The sequence below is a fragment of the Saimiri boliviensis genome, chromosome 9 (assembly GCF_048565385.1).
Source record: "Saimiri boliviensis isolate mSaiBol1 chromosome 9, mSaiBol1.pri, whole genome shotgun sequence".
Classification (NCBI taxonomy): Eukaryota; Metazoa; Chordata; class Mammalia; order Primates; family Cebidae; genus Saimiri; species Saimiri boliviensis.
In genome coordinates this window covers 114,588,377-114,604,400 of record NC_133457.1, presented here as the reverse complement: position 1 = coordinate 114,604,400, position 16,024 = coordinate 114,588,377, and the positions used below count along the sequence as shown (strand labels likewise).

General features: G+C 44.5%; 1 pseudogene; it reads left to right on the top strand.

Moving 5' to 3' along the window:
- The first annotated feature begins 14,821 nt into the window (after nucleotides 1-14,821).
- Nucleotides 14,822-15,751, top strand: LOC101036431 (small ribosomal subunit protein uS2 pseudogene; annotated as a pseudogene).
- Nucleotides 15,752-16,024: the final 273 nt, after the last annotated feature.

Sequence of the window (16,024 nt, the reverse complement as noted above, 5' to 3'; positions counted from 1 at the left end):
AGGTCAATTTTTGTATGTTAAACTTGTATCTAGGGACTTAGAAAAAATTAACTTATTATTCCTATAATTTATCAGCAGATTCTTCCAGCTGTTCTAATTACTCAAATATGTCATCTGTTGATAATTTTATTTCTTAAATTTCTAACCTTTATACATTGTTTGTCTCGTTTTATTGCACTAAGACCTTCAGTACAATGTTACATCCCAATCATGAAAGCAGTCATCCATCCTTCCAACATTTCACCGAGGTTTTCATAGATACACTCTATCAGATTAAGAAAGCTCCTGATGGAAAGTTTTCACAGATACACTCTATCAGATTAAGAAAGTTCCCCTCTGCTCCTAGTTTGCTAAGAATTTTTATAAGAATGTATGTTGGAATTCGTCAAAAGCTTTTTCTGTTTACATTAAGATAATCGAATACCTTTATGCATTTATTATATTAATATGGGAAAGTGCATTGATGAATTTTAAATGTTAAACTATCTTGGCATTTCTAAAATATATCCAATTGGTCATGACATATCACTTTTTTTCTTAATTGCTTGCACAAACTAACATATTACTCTTTGTAGCAGACTTTGTGTGCTAATATGTTTAGAATATTTGTACCTATACTTAAAAGATTGGTCTAAAATTTTCCTTTCTTATAATGTTCCTGTCAGATTTTGTTGTTGGATTATAACAGCTTCCTAAAATGAGTTCAAAAGGAGTCTTTATTATCCTCTGGAAGGATCTGTGTATTTGTATTATTTCTTCCATAGATGTTTAAAAATTTTTTGCCAGAGAAGCCATCTAGACCTGCTTGAAGTTTTCTTTGTCAAATGCTTTTAAATTAGATTCAATTTTCTCAATAGATGAAGAACTCTATATTTTAACTTTTTTTCTTGTATCTGATTTATGATGGTTTTTTAAAAGGCATTTGTTCATTTTATCTAAACTTACTGTTATAAAATTGTTCATAATATCCCCTTATTATATTTTTAATGTTCATTTGACCTAACTGATGCCCTTTTTAAATTCCCAATCCTTCTCTGTTTTTCCTGATCACTTGCTAAGGATCAAAAATTAATAAAAATGTTATCAGTCTTTTCAATAAGCTTTGGGCTTTGTGAAGCTTTCCTTAGTTTATTTGTTTTCAAGTTCATTGTTTGCTAGTCCTATCCTTATTATTTTCTTCTTTTGATTCTTTCTTCTCTTTGTGTTTAATTTGCTGCATTTTTCCAAATTTATAGAAACAGATGCTTAGATATGATTTCTACTTTTTATTAGTTTCTTAACATGGGTATTTGAAGCTATACACTTCCTTCTAAGTACAGCTTTAGATACCTCCAATAAGACTTTCCCCAGTTTTTATTTTAGGTATAATCTACGTAAAATGATAGTCAAGTCACACTTTTGTAGTGTTCAGCTCCGCTCCAAGTTTTGACAAATGTATACAGTTGTGTAACTACCTCCATGAGGAAGATACAGAAGAGCTCTATCACCTACCAAAAACAACCTTATGCCCCTATATACAGGGCAAGAATTTTCTCTTCAGCTGCTTCTAAACTGCTATCAAACCCATCCACTGAGTTCTCACTGTTGAGCACTTTTTTCTGTTACAGAAATTTAATTAATCATATAATCACAATTATATGTGATTGTATATGTTGTTTCCATTTTTCTTTTCTATTTTTGAGTAGTTTAAAGCAGAAGGGTAAATCCAGTCCCTGTACTTCACCTTGAGCAGAGTAAAAATTCCCACAAGTTTTTATATGCAATCTTTTCATTATCGTTTGGTTGAAAATATTTTCCAGTTTCCATTGTAATTTCCTTCTTTGACTCATCAGTTATTTAAAAGTGTATGGTTTATTTTCCAAACATATGGGAAATTTTCTAGTTATCTTTGGATTAATTTCTAGCTTAAATCTACTGTAGCCAGAGAACATATTCTGTGTGATTTCAGTTCTTTGAAATTTGTTGAGACTTGCCTTATGGCCCAACATATGGTCTGCTTTGTTAAATGTTCCATAGCTCTGGAAAATAATGCGTATTCTGAGGTTGTTGGGTGCAATGTTATATGTATGTCAATTAGGCTAACTTATTAATCATGTTGATCAAATACTGTCAATCCTTACCTTTTTATCTGATCAGATCATATTAGACTCCCTTGATGTGATTGTGGGTTTATATATTTTCTTTTTAGTTTTGCTGACTTTGAGATTACATTATTTGATACAAATGAATTTTAAATTGCCATATAGTCCTTATGAATTATACTTCTTAAATCATTATGAAATATCTCTCTTTATCGCTCGTCGTATTTTTGCCTGAAAGTATACTTTGATATTAGCTAAGCTATTTCAGCTTTTTAATCTACCTTTTAACATCCATTTCTTTTCAATCTATCCTCCTGTTTGTGATGGTCCCTTGTAAGCAGCATATTGCTGGCTTTGTTTGTCGATCCAGTCTAATAATCTTCATCTCTTAATTAAAATACGTTATTCATTTCAGTGCATTATCATCTTGTTACCTTTCTTTTGCATCATCTAGTATAGGCTCCCTTTTCCCCTCCTCATTATTTTCTTTTTGAAAATATTCAGTATGTTCACTTCCGCAGGCCCACAGGAAAAAAAAAATTCAGTATGTATTATTATATAACTCTCAATTATGATGTCCTTTCACTACTCTCTTATGATTTACCGAGAGATTACAATATACATCCCTCATGTATCAGAAAAAATGAATCTAGCCTGGGCAACATGGTGAGACCCCCGTCTCTACAAAAAATATTTTTTTAATTTTCTGGGCATGGTGAAATGGCACCTGTGGTCCCAGCTACTTAGGAGGCTGAGATAGGAGAACCATTTCTTGAGGCCAAGAGGCTGAGGCTGCAGTGAGCTGTGTGTGTGCCACTGCACTCCAGCCTAAGCAACAGAGCAAGACCCCATCTCAAAAAATAGTATGCACACATACACACATACACACACACACATATGTATATAGACACATTTATTTCATTCTTACTCCCTAAGTAGCCATCTATACACACACATATTTACACACACACACACACACACACGCACGCATATATATAGGCACTTTAACTCCATTGACCACCTCCTAACTTAAATGTTATTACTGTCACGTTTTAAAATTCTATGTTCAGTTGACCCTTGAACAGTGCCCTGAAGCAGTTCTCCTTCACTGGGAACAGACAGATCATGATTAGAACAAAAGATGTGACCCCAGGGAACCTTAGGAAGCCAGAAACTCAGACCAAGGGGCCTGCCCATTTTGTTCCTACCACCCAACCGGGAAGGAATGAGGGTCAATCGAGAGCAGACGGGTCCCAGCCTGCCTGACCTCCACCAGAGATACGTTCCTTGGGGTCAGGGCCAGCCATTTCCTAGGGTTGCACGTTTCCAACATCAACACTCCTTTGAGGAATCCAGCATTTTTTCTAGCACCTCTTGAGACTGAAAGAGACGTGTGAGAGTCTGAAGAAGAAGGTGAGACGGGAGAAGGAGGCAGTGAGAATTTTCACATGGGACTCAAGAGAAGTGGGAAGAAGTTCGTAAAAGGATCCAGGTGTATTTAAGCATTCACAAGACGTTTTCGATGCGCTCTGGTTTTGTGTGTGTGTGTGTGTGTGTGTGTGTGTGTGTGTTTTGTTTTGTTTTGTTTTTTGAGACAGAGTCTGACTCTGTCACCAGGCTGGAGCGTAGGGGTGTGATCTCAGCTCTACTGCAACTTCCACCTCTCCAATTCAAGAGATTCTCCTGCCTCAGCCCCTCAAGGAGCTGGGACTACAGGTGCCCACCACCATGCCCGGCTAATTTTTGTATTTTTAGTAGAGATGGGGTCTTGCTATGTTGTCCTGGCTGGTCTTGAACTCCTAGCTTCAAGTGATCTGCCCACCTCAGCCTCCCAAAGTGCTGGGATTACAGGCATGAGCCACTGTGCCTGGCCTCTGTGGGCTCTTGAACCTTCCTAATGAGATATCTTAATACTCACCAACAGTGGGGCAAATACTCCATCTTCTAAAACCTTCCTATGTTGCCTGACGTGAAGACCACTGACTGGTTCGTTACAAATTTGCTGCAAAAACTTAAGGCCTGCACAGGCCATCGCCGTGGAAGGCAGCCAGGAGGTGACGGGAAGTCAGTGGTCCTGCCTGTCACAGTTGCCTGAGATGAATGACTTTCATTTCCCCAAACCACCAAGACATAATCACCCACAGCACCCCCGCCCGAGTTTCATTTCACATCACGCAGCTTTCACAAGTGAGTGATTGAGGGCAGTGCTTATCGCGAAACCTTTTTGTAGCCACCAAACCTACAGAACCATTTTCTCCTTTAATTTCCGCCCCGTTCTTCCTGCAGAAACAAGTAAGATTGAGTTAGGGCGCCGCTCTGGGAAGCCAGGAAGTACATTTGTATCCAAACCAAGAAGCATCCCATCCGTTAGGGGAGGGGCAGGGGCGGAGAAGAGCGAGGAAAAAGCTGTAAACTGGCTGCCCGAGGGCCCACACCGGTGGGCGAAGGTGTTGGTTTGGACCACGCAGGGTTTTGCTGTTTTGTTTTTTAACGTTAAAAATCTGTAAAAATTCACAGATTTAACACAAAAATCCAGCTGTCAGGCTTCTCCTGGAAAATCAGATCTGAACGCGCTGGGCCAATATGGCAACAACCAGATGGAACCAAATGCCCGGGACACAGGCTCCCCAGTCTGCCTCCACCCCCACGCCCACTTCGCCCACGTGTTTCCCGTGGAGTAACCAGCGCATCTTGGGTTGGCCCCAGGTGGTTCTGGTCTCCCCCCGCCCCCCACCCGAGATGGAGTTTCACTCTTGTTGTCCAGGCTAGAGTGCAATGGCGCTACCTCGGCTCACTGCAACCTCCGTCTCCCAGGTTCAAGCGATTCTCCTGCCTCAGCCTCTCAAGTAGCTCGGGTTCCAGGCATGCACCACCACGCCTGGCTAATGTTTTGTATTTTTAGTAGAGATGGGGTTTCTCCATGTTGGCCAGGCTTGTCTCAAACTCCTGACCTCAGGTGATCTGCCTGCCTCAGCCTCCCAAAGGGCTGGGATTACAGGCATGAGCCACCACGTCTAGCTGGTTCCGGTCTTAACACTGAAAGTGTCATGTCCTGGGAGGCCTGCCTGTCCCAGTTGAATGGAGACTGTCAGTTATCTTAGGTACCAACCTGGTCCCAATAAACATAGCGGACAATACTCATACCATATGCATCCCCTGCTAAGCACAGTTCTAAGCACTGTAAGTGGGTTAACTTATTTAATCCTTGCAAAAACTCTACGAGGCAGATACTATATCCATCCTAGTTTTACAGGTGAGAAACTGAGGCACAGTCAGCTGAAGCATATGTAGCCTGGAGGACGCAGCTCTAAGTTGGGACTTCAGTCTCTCTCCCTGGGTGGGGTCTCTCTAATCCAGGGAGTCAGGGCATCTTCTTTTAGGCCAGTGAAGAGGAAGAAATGGACTGATCTGCTTCTAACCTGCTTACCACCATGGCCCTCTTGGTGGCAGACGTGGTTCCTACCCACCCAACATCTGGCTCATCCTCTTCTTGCTTAGATTACAGGGCCTCGATTTTGCGCAGTGCCTATTGTGTACAGGGAAGGCGAGCTCCTGCCCCAACCCAAAAGAATGACCCTAGATGGTCCCCAGCATGGTAATTTTCCTCCCGTAAGCTTGGTTTAAATGGTTTAGGATTTATGGCCCAGTTCTGAACAATGAGACGTTAAGAGGATCTATGGTGAGGTTTTTGTTCCTTGGAAGGTTTTCACTCCGTGATACAGGTAGCAACAGGGACAAAACCTTCTCCTATTTTCTGCCTTGAATGAGGTTGTGTAAGGATGGGATGCGTGGAGCCGTGGCAGCCATTTTGTGACGAAGGCATAAACCTAAGGGTGAAAAGTCAACAGATTCAACAGAGTGGGCCAGAGGGGCAGAAAGAGCCTTGGTCCTCAGTGACACAGTGAAGCCACCAAGCCAACCCTGGAGTAACCCACCTCCAGGGTTTGCTTAGGTCACTGTTAGTTGATTACATATCACACTGTAACCTGCAGCTGGACACATCCTGTCTGACAGGCCATGGGACCCTCAACAACACCTTTGCTTTTCCTGTAAAATCTAGAACAGTCTATGTCCTATTTCCCTTCTGCCTGAGCCCGCCTCTGACCCTGCAGGGACTTGCAAGGTTTAGAGGACACCTCCCAAGCATGAGGCACGCCAGGCCCAGTGTCACCACGTCAGTCACACGGAAGTGAACAAAACTGAAAAATATCGATTGGCGGAGGAGCCAAAACTCACCGTGCAGAGGACAGCAGGGTCAAGAGAAGGGGCCTGTTTCTCCCAATGTGTTCGGCAAGTAACGGAGTGAGCGCTAGCGACGGTGAGGTCTGTCCCGCGACGGTTCCTTCCCATCTCCCCAGGTGCTCGCCCACGTCATAGCCTCTTCAGGTCCTGGCTTTGACATCCGTGCCCCATGTGACTTTAACGGGGTCCTTTGCCGCTCTGTGCCTCAGTTTCCCCCTCTGTAAAATGGAGAGAATAGTAATCTCAACCTCATAGTGTTGTGTGGTAATGGAACAAAATGATATGATAACTGTAGCATTTTCCGCAAGGTGCCTGGCACATAGACGCATTCTATAAACGTCTGTGATTATCTTTATTATGGAGGTGGGGAGGTGGAGCAGGGGAGAAGGACTGAGGCACCAGTATTCCCATTTTGTAGTTAGGGAACCTAAAACCTTAAGGGGTTAAAATGAATTGTCCTCAAGTCACCCCAAAAATAGGCAAATAACTAAATTTGAATTTAAACATGGATCTATCCCATTCCAAAATCTGTTCTAGAAAGCAGAGAATTACCGGTCACGGTGGCTCATGCCTGTAATCCCAGCACTTTGGGAGGCCAAGGTGGGCGCATCACAAGGTCAGGAGATCGATACCGTCCTGGCTAACACAGTAAAACCCTGTCTCTACAAAAAAAAATTAGCGGGGTGTGTGGCACACGCCTATAGTCCCAGTGACTCAGGAAGCTGAGGCAGGAGAATTGCTTGAACCTGGGAGGCGGAGGTTGCACAGTGAGCCGAGATCACGCTACTGCGCTCCAGCCTCGGTTACAGAGTGAGACTCCAACTCAAAAGAAAGAAAGAAGGAAGGAGGGAGGGAGGGAAAGAAGAAAGGAAGGAAAGAAGGAAAGACAAAGAAAAGGAAAGCAAGCAAGCAGAGTATTATTTTGAAGCAGGTATTAAAGGCAAGGAAAAAAAATTTCTATTCATATTTGGGATACTGTCAATAAAGAAAAACAAAGAGGTTTCCTGGATGGCAGGCTGAACTATTTTTACTGAGACCTTTAATTAAAGACAACTAGCCTTGGTGATAGAATGGCTGATCTCAGCGCTCAGGAAAATTACCCCAAATGGCAAACGGAATTAAATACCCATTCAGCTACTGACAGATGCTCCCTGAAGCAATAGAACCACAGAACTTGATTACAACGACAAGAATAGGGTCTGGGCCCCAGATTGGAGGAGAACAAAATCTACTTTCAAACGATTCTCCAATGACTTCAATTAACTGTGGATTAAACCAGGCAGTTAGTTGTATAAGCATAGATCTCTCTGTGGTTCAAATTAGATTTCATCTCGTACAAATGCCACTTTGAGATTTTCAGAGAGAAAACGCAGTACTCAGGAAATGCAGTTGGATCTCATCTGGGTGTGCTGCGTAATTAGAGATCAGGTGGGCTCTCCCTATTCCCCGGGGCATGGCTAAGAGTTCTTTTGTTTGATGATATTTATAATTATTATTAGCAATATCCTCCTAATACTCCCATGCCTACTTACCTGTCCAATTCCCATCTACCCTAAGAGAATCAGCAAACTCTAGGCTCTGAGCCAAATCCGGTCAATGCTTGTTTTCTTATAAATACATGTTTTTGGAGCACTGCCGTGTTCATTCCGGTTACATACTGCCTTGGGCTGCTTTCATGGGGCAGGGGCAGAGCGGAATCGTTGTGTAAGTTGCAACAGAGACTGTAGGTGGCCAGCTGAGGCGAAAATGTTTGCTTTCAGGCCCTTTAAGAAAACACGGTTTGCATCTGTAATCCCAGCACCTGGGAGGCCCAGGCAGGCGGATCACCTGAGGTCAGGAGTTTGAGACCAGCCTGGCCAACATGGTGAAACCCCGTTTCTACTACCAAAACAAAAATTAGCCAGGTGTGGTGGCATGGACCTATAATCCCAGCTGCCCAGGAGGCTGAGGCAGGAGAATTGCTTGAAACCCAGGAGGCAGAGGTTGCAGTGAGCTGAGATTGCGCCACTGCACTCCAGCCTAGGCAACAGAATGAGACTCTATCAAAAGAAAGAGAAAGAAAAAGAAAGAGAGAAAGTGAGAAAGAAAGAAAGAAGGGAGGGAGGGAGAAAACAGGTACAAACCCCTGCAGAGACAGGAGAGAGGAACGCTTTCTGAAGGACATTGCTGACCACACTCGGATGTTGAGACTTTGCGCAGAAGGTGATAGAGAGTGCCTGGACGGTTAGAAGGAGGGGAAGCGTGGCCCCTGCAGCAGATGTCATTGGGGCCTCATCCTGTCCCCTGGTCATCTTCTCTACGAGGATGAGGTCACTCGCTGCAAACACTTGTGGGCATGCAAGCCCGGCCATGTCTAAGCTCACATTAGCGATCCAGGGGGTCTAAAGTCCAGAGAGCACAGGCTCAGGAGTCGGCCAGACCTGCACTCAAATTCCAGCTTCTCCCATGTCCTACTGAGCGACCTTAAGCGAGTTGCTCAAGTTTTCTGTGGCTGGAGAGATGGGCGGGCCAACTTTTCAGGGCCTTGGAGAACAAGTGAGGAGAAATGGGCAGCACGGATGCTGAGTTTGATTTGTGCTTGTTTTGAAGCAGGAGCGGTAAGGGACAAACCTCTCAAACACTGAACTGAGGACGGAAGTGGCTTTTTATTTGGCTGGGAGCTGCAGGGGGGCTACGGCCTCATTCACCGAGCTCCCCGAGCTGCAGTTTCTCTCCCCTTTTATAGGCTTACAATGATAAAGGGGAAACGGAGGCAGAACTATGTCATTGTCCACTTGCTGGACGTCCGACCTTACAATTTTTTGACTTCATTGATTTGCTAATTCATATGCAGCATGAGTGGGGACCAGCAGGGGAGGGGGCTTACAGAAACAAGACAAAGCAACAAGCTGTTTGTTGGCAGAGGTGTTTCCAGGAGGCAGCCTAGTCTGTGGAGACGTAGGGGTATGAACCAGTGCCGAGCTCCAGCCAGCAGAGATAACATTCATTTGCAGCTCTTTCAAGGTCAACAGATATTAGAGACACTGGGAACTAAAGAGGGAGCTTCAGGAGGCCAAGGTGGGAGAATTGCTTGAGCCCAGGAGTTCAGGACAAGCCTGGGCAATGTAGTGAGACCCTGTCACTATAAGAAATTAACAATTCATTGGGGCATGGTGATATGTGCCTATAGTCCCAGCTACTTGCGAGGCTGAAGCAGGAAGATCACAGCTGCAGTGAGCTGTGATCATACCACTGCACTCCGGCTAGCCTGTGTGAAAGGGTCAGACCATTTTTTGAAGCAGAAGCAGATGGAAGAAGGAGGAGGAGGCGGAGGAGGAAGAGAAGGCAGAGGAGGGGGAGGGGGAGGGGGAGGGGGGAGGGGGGAGGAGGAGGAGGTGGGGGGAGGAGGAGGGGGAGGAGGAGGGGGAGGAGGGGGGGGAGGAGGAGGGGGGGAGGAGGAGGGGGAGGAGGAGGGGGAGGAGGAGGAGGAGGAGGAGGAGGAGGAGGAGGGGGAGGAGGAGGAGGAGGAGGAGGAAGAAAAAAGAAAAACAGTAAGGGGAAAAAAACTATTTTAAAAAACCAGTATAACTCTTGATAGTGTCTTCTGTCTAATGCAGTGGGCAGCTCAGAGAACGAAAATCTGTGTCTCATCTTTGCTCTGGGATTTGAATAAAGTCAGTTCCACCTGCTTAAGATCCTAGAAAATGGGGGCCATTTTTATTATGTTTCGATTTCAGCAAATTATCACTTTCCTCAGGAAAGTCCACCAAAATAATGAACAGGAAGTTGTAGAAATTCAGGAGAGAAACCCATTTTGCTCCAATGACAGCAAACCACATTTGAACTTGAACTAATGTAATTCTCTGCTCCAGTTCAATATTTCCAGTGAAGATTTTGAGAAACAAAATTCGATTTTCAGTAATGGAGATGCATTTCAATACATGCCACAGCTGGGCAGATTCAACTTGTTGCACCAAAGGCGCTATTTCCTGGTCACATTGAAGAGTAAAATCTTAAACTCACAGTTTTGATGAAACCAAGAAAGAAAATAAACCCTTTAGTGCTAGGCAGGATGGAGAGGGTTTTAACCAGGCCCTGGAAGTGCTTCATTCCCAGGAACTCACTGTGCTGGGAGAAATGATGGCCTGGCTCTCAGGAATACAGATGGTTTGAGCTGGAACAGTTTGTAGACATTACCTAGGGCAACTAAGTTTCCATAAAACATGAACCACACGATGGTTTTTTGTTTTGTTTTGTTTTGTTGTTTTATGAGACAGGATCTTGCTGTGCTGCCGAGGCAGGAGTGCAGTGGTGCAATCATAGCTTACCGCAGCCTTGACCTCCTCTGCTCATCATCCTGCCTCAGCCTCCGAGTAGCTGAGATTACAGGCACCCGCCACCATGCTCTGCTAACTTTTTAATTTTTAGTAGAGACAGGTTCTTGTCATATTGCCCAGGCTGGTCTCGAACTCCTGGGTTCAAGTGATCCTCCAGCCTCAGCCTCATAAAGTGCTGGGATTATAGGCACAAGCCACCATGCCCAGCCCACCGTGAGATGTTTCTAAGAGTCTTGTACCCCAGCAGTAAGTAACAAAAAATTTTAAATCCACCTAACAAGAAAGAGATTCCCTTTTCAATTGATCTTTGTCATTACAACCATGAAGGAGCCTCTATTTGGTGCCACTGGTTCCTTAACACTATCTTTTGAAACAATAAGCCCTAGGTCAATGGCAACATTGCCCAGCTAGGATTTTCCTTATAGATCAGGAGTCAGCAAACACTTTCTCCAGAGGGCCAGAGAGTGACGATTTCAGACTCTGCATGCCACGTGGTCTCTGTCACAATTAAAGGCAAAGGCAGCCATAGACAAAAGGTCATAAAGTATGAGTGTGGTTGTGTTGCAATACACCTTTATTTACGGGTACTGAAATTTGAAGTATTCTTCACATATTATGAAATATTATTCTTCCTTTGATGTTTTTCCCCAACCAATTTAAAAATGAAAACATCTTTCTTAGCTTGGGAACAGCACAAAAATAGGCAGCAAGCTGGGATCTGGTCTTGGCCATAATTTGTAGACTCCGTCCGGTGGCGGATGGAGAAGAGGGCTTCACCGTGGTGGTCACCCGCTTGGATGCCGAAATTCCAGCTGCTCAGCTTATCACTTCTGTGACTCCAGAGACTTGCTTTGCCTCTTTGAGCCTCAGCTTTCCCCTCAGTGAAGTGAGAATAATAACGGCACCTACCTCAGCAGGTTGTTGTGAGCATGAAGTGAGTTAATCCACATAAAGTAAAGAAGTAAGTTAATCCACATAAAATGCTTAGAACATTACATGGTGTGCAGTGTTAAATCAGTATTAGCTCTTGTTACTGTTACTTTCTCTTTAGAGCAAGGGATACTGATTTTTCAACAATGGTAGTAATATAGTTTCCTTTTTACCTAAACTTATTTAGGTAAAAAGTCAATTTAAAGGGAAATATCATTTGGATGCATGCCATCTTAGGCAAATAGGGTAAAAATTATAAATGGGATGCTCGAATGACCGAAGGTTCAGAAATACTTCGCTAGTTCCTTATCGTCACTATACAGGTTAGGAAATAAATGTTAATGATTGGACAGAGTTTTCATTTTAAAAGAGAATTAGTCTGGGTATAATCTCAGCCCTTTTGGAGGCCAAGGCAGTCAGATCACCTGAGCTCAGGAGTTTGAGACCACCCTGAGCAACATGGTGAAATCCCGTCTCTAATAAAATCCAAAAAATTAGCCAGGCACAGTGGCGGACATCCTGCAATCCCAGCTACTCAGGAGGCTGAGGCAGGGGAATTGCTTGATCCCTGGAGGCAGAGGTTGCAGTGAGCTGAGATGGCACCACTACACTCCAGCTTGAGCTACAGAGTGAGACTCTGTCTCAAAAAAAAAAATTTTTAATAAATCAATTTAAAAAATAAATAAAAGAGAATTTGAGAGCATTTCCTTGCCTGTGACTTTTAACTGTTAGAGTCACGTGTATACGTTGTCTTCCTGACCCCGCTACACTTTGAGCTCTTAGAGAAAATGGACACATCGTTTCTCAACCCCTAATCCTCACATGTGGAACGGAGCCACAGGCAGTGGCCACTGATACTTGTTTTTTGAATTGAGGTAAGATGGATCACTCTATCTCAACTGAAAACTAAAAATAAAATCCTAAGCCCTGCAACCAACTGAATGGACCCCACTTTTAGTCAAGAGACCCTCGGAGAAACGGTAAAAACTGAGTTCTGGGCCGTGATGGGGCAGGGGTCAGACTCACCTTGTTATAAACCCTTCCCTTTTGCGGCTCAGACTCAGTAACGGACCGACATTCACGTGAACACAGAGATGATAAGACTGACAGGATAGACTCTTTGCAGCAATAAGATACAAATTATAAACAGGATCTAACGCCATGCCAAGCAAGGGCGAAGTTGCGCGCATCCTTAAAGAAACTACTGTCGTCATATGCTAACGACTGCAGGATTTCTCTTTTTCTCTAGCATCTAAAGAAGCGCTGACTCAACATCAGCAACACTAAACAATTGCAACTCATGCCATATGCCAACTGTCCCCCCGTTCCCCAAGCCACAGCTTCAGCTTTGACTGGACGGAGACTGATTTCAGTAACTTCTTCCCCACCGTAAACAGGTTCTGGCCGGGTTACGGAGCCTGCACACTAAGTGCCTCCATGGCCCTGCTTCACCTTTTGACTTACAGGGACTTTAAACGCGTTTAAACACTATCTCCTTCCCAAAGTGAACATACGTCACACGTAACACACGTTTGTTCATGCATACATCAGGAACCCCTTCATGAATATTCATGGCTCCTCCTGTAACCTGCTGAGGATGTCTACTTGGCCCACTCGTTCACGATGTCCTGCCTCATCCTTCCCTCCCTCGGAGTGCCTGCTAACGGGGTCTTCCAGGGGTGATGCTTCCCCGTCTGTGAGAATGGCCACCTGCCAGGCTATGATCCTTTAAAAGAAATAGTCTCCTTTCTACATTTATACATTCGTGATTTTTTTTTCAGTTGACATAACACATATGAACCTTCAAGTCACTTCCAGACTCCCAAAAGACCAGGGTCTGATTTCTTGATTCATTCATTTCACAAACACTTAAGAACCCCAGTCAGGAGCAAGCTCTGCTCAGAGAACCCTGAGAAAAGGAATAAATAACCATCGCTCCTGGTCTTTAATGCTTGGCTCTGAATTATTTGACAATGCATTCCTAACTTTAAAAACTGCCAAACACTCACCTTTAACATGTATCCATTATTAATATGTGTTATTATTATATAATAACTATGTTATTACATAATCATTTTACTTTTTTTTGGAGACAGAGTCTCACCCTGTCGCCCAGACTATAGTGCAGTGGCATGCCCTCAGCTCACTGCAACCTCCACCTCCTAGGTTCAAGCAATTCTCCTGCCTCAGTCCCCTGAGTAGCTGGAATTACAGGGACCTATCACCATGCCTGGCTAATTTTTGTGTTTTTAGGAGAGATGGGGCTTCACCATATTGGCCAGGCTGGTCTTGAACTCCTGACCTTAAAGTGACCTGCCCACCTCAGCCTCCCTAAGTGCTAGTATTACAGGTATGAGCCACTGTGCCTAGCCATATAGTCATAATTATATATAATATATTTTATCACAAGATATAAAATACAATTAAAATTATAAATGATAACATCTGTTACTATAATTAACAAAGTACTATTTATTAATTAGTACTAAAAAGGAAGAAATGACCATCACTCCTGAGCTGCCCCTGGTGTGATGAACCAGGAGCAGCTCAGAAGCAATGATTCTTCCTTTTTATTCTTTTGGAATAAAGGAATAAAAGGGGCCCTGCCCATTACGGAAGCTGGGCATGCTGTTCCATAGACATTTGTGTGGTGAATGAATGCAGGCACAGAGGAATGAATGGATGAATATCTGCTCAGGTCCTAGCTGCACTCTTTTCAGAACAAAAATACTAATAGAAGTAGAAGCTAGATTATATTATTCCCAATTCTTACAACTGCACAGCAGAAATGATTTTAGCCCTGTGACTACTGGGACTGAGAGAGGAGAGAGCACTCCCAGCATGCCACCTGGTGGGAAAGGGGCAGAGCTGCTGCGAGGCCCCAGGTGGCCTGACCCTGAGCCAGCTTCTCATGCCCTTTGCCAATGGCTGCAATCTGGGGACTGAAGGGGATTCCACTGGCGATGTCAACGCAATCTTCTGACTCGCAAATATCACCTCCCATACCTCTGCCATCTGTTGACCCACGAGCTACTGGAATACCTCCAGGGATGGGACTCCCATTTTTACCTTTGGGTAGCTAGAAGATTCTTCTTAATTTGGAGTTGACATTGATCTCCCTGTGACTCTGTCTATGGGGTCCATCCTTGGGAGATTTAGAAAATAAGTCTACTCGCTTTCTGTGCCACCCACGGAGGGGTCCATACAGGATTGTTCTGGATTTGCGTCATAATTTAAAGGGAACCCTTCACAATGTCTGGAGCCCTTCATGTCCTGCAAATGGAGGAGGAGGATGTCTTTAAGTTCCTTACAGCAGGAACCCACTTAGGTGGCACCAACCTTGGCTTCCAAATAGAACAGTACCTCTGTAAGAGGAAAAGTGACGGCAGCTGCCTCATGCATCTAAAGGGGACCTGGGAGAAGCTGCTGCTGCTGGCTCGCGCCATGGTTACCATTGAAAACCCTGCTGATATCAGTGTCGTATGCTCCGGTAACACTGGCCAGAGGGCTATGCTGAAGTGTGCTGCTGCCACTGGAGCCACTGCCGGTGCTGGCCACGTCACCCCTGGAACCTTCACTAGCCAAATCCAGGCAGCCTTCCCAGATCCACAGCTTCTTGTGGTTACTGATGGCAGGGCTGACCACCAGCCTCACACAGAGGCATCTTATGTTATAACCTACCTACCACTGCTCTGTGTCACACGGACTCTCCTCTGCGCTATGTGGACATTGCCATCCCATGCAGCAAGGAGCTCACTTTGGGTTTGATGTGGATGCTGACCTGGGAAGTTCTGCGCATGCGGTGACACCATCGCCCGCAAACACTGGTGGGAGGTGACGCCTGATCGCTGCTTTTACAGAGAACCTGAAGAGACTGAAAAAGAAGAGCAGGCTTCTGCTGAAAAGGCTGTGACCGAGGAGGAATTTCAAGGTGAATGAACACTGCTCCAGCTCCTGAGTTCACTGCTGCTCGCCGTGAGGTTGCTGCTGCCCTCACAGCATGCAGGTGTCCTCTGTGCCTATCCAGCAGTTTCTACTCCAGACTGGAGCGCTTAGCCTGCCACGGAAGACTGGTCTGCAGCTCCCCCTGCTCAGGCCACGGAATGGGTAGCAGCAACCACTGAATGGCCTTCAGCTATTCTTCCATGGGCTCTTAAGCCACATGGAAATAAGACTGACTGAAAATAAACATCAGTTTCTAAGAAGTTTTTTAGAAAGACAAAGAGTCTACTCTTTTAGCTGTGTGGATGAATGTGTGTGCGCGTTTAGAGAGATAATGCTAGCATTCGATATTGATAGAATAGTTATATATAATTAAGATTGATTGAGTGCTTATCCTGTGCCAATACTTTACAGAAATTATCCCACTTAATCCTCACAGCACAGCTATGAAGTAGGTATCACCAGTCCCCCTTCTTCAGATGAGGACACCAAGATTCGGAGAGCTGGCGCGAC